The sequence below is a fragment of the Perognathus longimembris genome, chromosome 17 (assembly GCF_023159225.1).
Source record: "Perognathus longimembris pacificus isolate PPM17 chromosome 17, ASM2315922v1, whole genome shotgun sequence".
Lineage (NCBI taxonomy): Eukaryota > Metazoa > Chordata > Mammalia > Rodentia > Heteromyidae > Perognathus > Perognathus longimembris.
Window position 1 is genome coordinate 38,158,464 of NC_063177.1, and position 6,102 is coordinate 38,164,565.

Below are 6,102 nucleotides of genomic sequence, written 5' to 3' on the forward strand. Positions count from 1 at the left end.
TTATTTCTTGTTTTAAACAGAGTTAACAAAAGGAACGAGGAAGGGGTATTCTTTTAGTCTCGGCACCTGTCACCTTGGCTTTGTGCCTTCCTAATATACACATAAAGTATATCTAGGAGGCTCGTGAATAATTTAGGCAGCTAAAGGAGGCAGATGGGTGCATAATTGTGAGTCACACTCATGATAAAGGACCATGGCTTATTTGTATGGCGAGTTGTTCTTCAGAAATTCTGTCTTTTGCTCCTAAAATTCTTTTTTTTTGTCTTTGAAGTTTATTCCTGTTCGGATATGATGCTACATTTTAACACTTTTGGTACAAACACAAAACTTGGACTATTTAAAATCAGAATGATAAATTATAAAATAATAAATTATGCAGGTCTCTAGCTATTCACACACAGTTAGACCAAAAGAGGATATTCTTAGGAAAGGAAGAGGGGTGCAATGCCTTTGTGCCTCTGTTCATTTGGACCGATGTTTGTTGAAATGAACTCCAGGAAATGCAAACAAGAGGTTTTTTTTTTTTTTAATATTTTTTCCCCTGGTTTTGTTTTTCTTTTTTTTTTTGTCTATATGGTTTTGGGAGGCATAGAAATAGAGAAACAAAGGTTTAACAAGTGCAGCAATGGTACTCACTGGACACTATGTTGAAAATGAACTATACAACTTGTGGGTGGGGATGGGAAGGAAAAACTGAGAAAAAGGTAAGAGGTGACATTATCCCAAAGGAAATGTATTCTTTGCCTGATGTCTTAGGTAACTGTAACCCTTCTGTTTAATAAAGACTTTTTTAAATAATAAAATTAAAATACTGAAACATTTAGTAGATCTTTGGGGATGTTGCTTGGAGAAATGCAGTAGGGGAGCGATGGAGGAGGTAATTCTGGAAATCTTTTTAGTTTGATTTCTATTGTTCTGACTAGTGAATCCATTTAAAATGCTCTGTCAATCCAGGCACTAGTGGCTCACTGCTGTAATCCTAGCTACTCAGGAGGCTGAGATCTGAGAATAGTGGTTGAAAGCCAGTCTGAGCAGAAAACTCCATGAGACTCTTATGTCCAATTAATCACCAGAAAACCAGAAGTGGCACTGTAGCTCAAAGTGGTAGAATTCTAGCCTTAAGCAAAAAAGTGCAGGGACTGCACCCAGGCCCTGAGTTCAAGCACCACAACTGATAGTGGTGTGGGGGTGGAGGGAAGCCCTGTCATTGTCTGATTTTAGGTCTTGTTATGGAGACACGTAGAGTAAGTTTTTAGAGTGGTGCCTGGGGGAGTCTTTCTTCCCTGTATAAGGTCAAGAAACAGATTCTGGCCCAACCATCCCACAGTGGCAGCTCTGCCTCCCAGAATTCCTCATGGAGTTCAGCTGCAGATGTTGCATAGGCTAGCTCTCTACACTCACGGCTCCGGCAGTTCCTTGTGAAGGATGGGGTGTGGGGTTTCCTGGGGGTGATGCCCAGCTTCCTGGAGACCACTGCATGCTGTCTACCTCCAGACGGATGCTCAAGGCCATCTCACCAGTAGGGATATGCAGGCAGCACTCATGGCTTCTGGAACAGAGCTTGCTTGTTTGTCCCCTTTCACTTGAACTCCCATTGACAGCTCCCTTGAACATTTATATCACTTCCTTACTCAGGTTAATAAGAAGGGATTGGGGGCATCCTAAGAAGTGTGCCATTTGCTCTCATCTTGATCCTTACTTGTACTGATATTTGTCAATGATTAAAGCAGGCAAGCACACACAAATGAAAAAACAAAAACCAAGCACATTAGGAATTGGTTCACCTTGCTTTAGTGGCTCATTTTTGCAGCTCTGAAAGCAGGTCATTTAAAGAACTGCATTTTTTTTTTTTTTATAAACCAGTTGCTTTTTTTACTTTTTTTTTTTTTAAACAAATGTCTTTCTTTTCCCTCTAAAGTAAACTTAAGACCATTTCATGTCTCAGAAATAACACATTTTCAAATATTATGCTGCATTGGATTTTTACCTCAGTTATAAATTAAGTTTTAGGAAAGTAGAACTGATAGAAAAGTAGAGAATAATTTTTTCTTTTTTCTGGCTGGTCCTGAGGCTTGAACCTTGGGCCTGGGCACTGTCCCTGAACTTCTTTTGCTCAAGGCAATTGCTCTACCACTTGAGCCACAGCACCACTTTTGGCATTTTTGAGTAGTTTATTGGAGATAAAAGTCTCATGGAGTTTCTGGCCTAGGCTGGCTTCCAACTGTGATCCTCAGATTTCAGCCTCCTGAATAGCTAGGATTACAGGTGTAAACCACTGGTGCCCAGCTTAAGAAGAATTTTTTTTATACTCTAGACCCATGTACTGTATTCTCCTTTATATGTATATTCAAAAATGAATTTTTTTGTGTGTGTTGGTTAATAGGATAGGAGGAGGATTTTTTTTTTCTTGCCAGTCCTGGGCCTTGGACTCAGGGCCTGAGCACTGTCCCTGGCTTCTTTTTGCTCAAGGCTAGCCCTCTGCCACTTGAGCCACAGTGCCACTTCTGGCCATTTTCTATATATGTGGTGCTGGGGAATTGAATCCAGGGCTTCATGTATACAAGGCAAAGACTCTTGTCACTAGGCCATATTCCCAGTCCCAGGAGGAGGATTTTTGATGGACTGGAAAATGATATGATTTAAAATGGCCAAAGTTTGTGATGAGTTAGTTTCAGCTGAAAGTTCCATACACTAAAACATATGGTCAAGATGCAATAGCAGTGTTATGTTTGTAAGTCAATGGTCAGCACTGCATTTTAGATCTGAAGTGTCCCTTGTTGAAGACTTGGTCCCCAGCCTGTAGCACTGTTGGGCGGTGATGGGACATTTAGAAGGAGGGGTCTTGTGGAAAGAAGTTAGGCCATTGGGGGACATACTATTGAAGAAGATGTTAAGATTCTAGTTTCTTCCTGTCTTTTATTGTTTCCTGGCTGCCATTAGGTGAACAGCTTTTCTGTCTCAAAAAATCCTGCCACAATATACTCTGTCACCACAGGTCTAAAGAAATTGGTGCCAACCGACTGCAGATGGAAACCTCTGAACCCATGAGTCATGATAAACTTCCGTGTGTGTGTGTGTGTGTGTGTGTGTGTGTGTGTGTGTGTGTGTGTGTATGAGCCAGTCCTGGACCTTGAATTCTGGGCCTTGGCTCTGTTCCCTAAGCTCCATTTGCTCAAGGCTATCACTCTACCACTTGAGCTACAGCACCATGTCTGGCTTTTTCTGTGATTAATTGGAGATAAGTCTCACAGACTGTCTTGCTTGGGCTGGTTTTGAATCTGGATTCTTATATCTCAGCTTCCTGAGTAGCTAGAATTGCAGGCATGAGCCACCAGTTCCTGGCTAAACCTTTCCTTCTTTTTTTTTTTAAGTTTTTATTATAAAACTGATGTACAGAGAGGTTACAGTTTCACACTAAACCTTTCCTTCTTATTAGCTGTTTATCTCAGGTATTTGTTACAGCAACAGAAAGGTAACTGACAGAGTTAACTTTCTAGCAAGAAGGGAATATAAATACAGTTGTTACACATGGTAATTTTGATTTTCTTCTTCAACATAGTTCTTTCTTATGGCTGTCTCAGATTACATTTAAAGCAAAGAGTTAAAAATTCTGTTCTCCTAGATTGAGGGTGGTATTTATAGGTTTACAAGGTTTTATGTTTGAACTGAGTTTAAGTTGGATACAATAAGGGCATTATTATGAGGTATAGTTATCAAACCTGCTAGATTGAGTAGAAATATTCCTCCTGGAAGTCTTTTCATCTGTCTTTGTAAGAGCAAGAGAATTTGCAGTACCCATGGAAGTCAAGCTAGTTTTCAATAATTCAGTTTTTGATTTTTACCTGAAGGCTGAATAAAGCACCTCGTAACCCTTGTTTATGTGCAGAGAAAAGAGCGTAGAGCCTTTAATATCCTAGGCTAAATAAATAAACGCTTGATAGGTCCCAGCTTCCTTATGGGTAGTAGGAGGTCCATTTTGACCTCTTGAGTTGACTCTAGTATGAGTGTTAATGATTAAGTTTAGAAAGTATAGCTCCCAGTAGACTTCATACTTTCTTTGTCAGCTCAGCTTTGATATGAGAGGCATAGAATCTTCAGACTTTGGAGAAGTTATCTTCCTCAGATAGGGAGAAGGAGGGTAGTACTATAGGTGAAGGAAGTGTGGTCATGAGTTATTTGTTGGAAGCTGAGAGATGAGGGTCCAAGGCTTGATGTAATACATGTGCATTATTGTTTTTTCTCATGTTAATCTGAGACATTTAGATTTTGATTTATACTTATTTGGTGATTCTGCCCAGCTGAGTTTAATCAATTGATGGGTTTGTTATCTCACTGTCTGGGGAATTATCAAAGCAAGAAGAGAAATATACAGCTGTGTATCACTGTATTACTTAGCAACCGAGAATACATCCTGAGAAATATGTTGTTAGGGGATTTCCTTGTTGTTTGCACATTATAGATTATACTTCAATTGATCTGAATGTTACAGTGTATAACATAACAAAACTTTCTGGGATAATATGTCTCTGAAATAATTATGAAAGGTATAGCATGATTATATAGTCACTTACCATTGTGTAGTACTATGGACTGTACATAATTTAGGGAATGCAATTTTATGTGCTACACTTTGACACAGTGGGCAAAACAGCCCATGTATTTATATGAGCATCACCATAAGCACTTGAATAGTGCATGGCACTGTGGTGTTATGACAGCTATGGGGATTATGATGTCTGTAAGCAAGAGGTTTCAGCTTTATTATGATCTTGTAGGAGCACCATCATATAGATGGTCCTTTGTTGATTTGAGTGAAAGGGCTCAGGGATAGCACCCAGACCTTGTGTTCAAGCTGTATGACTGACAATAAAAAAGAAAAAAGGGAGAATAATAATAAAAATAAGAGAACAGCCTGACTACTGGGAATAAACAATGCTATCAATGTGCTTGGAGAAAAGAATGGTAAAATAAATACCCTAGTCAGTGACATTGTCTTTGAAGGAGGGCAACATGGAGACATTTTCAGGGTAACAAAAACTGAGTTTGCTATTAGGTTTTGCGTTTTCAGTGAAAGACATCTGCAGGCATCTATTTTAGACAGAAGGAAGATGCTTCCTGATGGAGGATCTGAGATTTGAGATATGGAAAAGGATGAAAAAGTGTGGGGCCAAACCTTAATGAATGTCAGCTGTAGGTTCTCTGCAGCTTCAGTTACCAAACCTGAAAGTCATTTTAAGTGGAAAATCCACAGAAATACATCACTTACAAGTTTTCAAATTGTTTGCCACTTTAAAGCTTTAAATGGCGCAGTGAGATGAAATCTCATTCCATTCCTCTTAGCTGCATTGGAGATGTGAATTCTTCTTTTGTCCAGAGTTTCCATGTAGTATATGCTACTTCCCTTTGAGTTACTCAGTGGCTGTTCCAGTGATCAGATCAACAGTTGCAGTATCAAAATTGTGCTGAAGTAACCCCTTATTTTACTTAATAATGGACAGGAAGTATAAGAATACTGATGCAAAGGAGGCACCACAGTAGGAAACGTGGAAGGACAAGTGAACTCTTCTACCATATGGCCATGCTGTAGGGCATAAAAGAAATGCACGGTATATGCCGTATAGAGTTCCATACTGTTTACCTATGATTTTTCAGGCATCCATTGGGGAGGTCTGGAACAGATTCTCCCTGGGTAAAGGACTACTATACATAGTAATGTGTGTTCTGAAGAAAAACAAGATAGAAGTAAAGCAGATGAGAGCCTGATGGACTTGAGTAGAGTTAAATGGAATTAAATTGTCTTAAAGTCCTTGACTGAAAAGGAAGGCAAATAATTAGCTTTTGACACCAGCCAGGTAATAATGCACATTACATTTTCTAATCTTGTACTTTTGCTCTTCACATGACCTTACATTAGTCTGCAAATAAGCCAAATAAATTAGCCCAGAGAGCTCAGAAACGACTAGAGAGATTCAATGTTGAACAAAGGTTGTGCCTTTCAAATCCATTAGGAAAGCAATGGAGCATTCCCATACTTTAAAAACTTGAAAATTATCTCTGTTTCAGGCAAAAATATAGAAATAAACTCATGGAAAAAAATTCAGA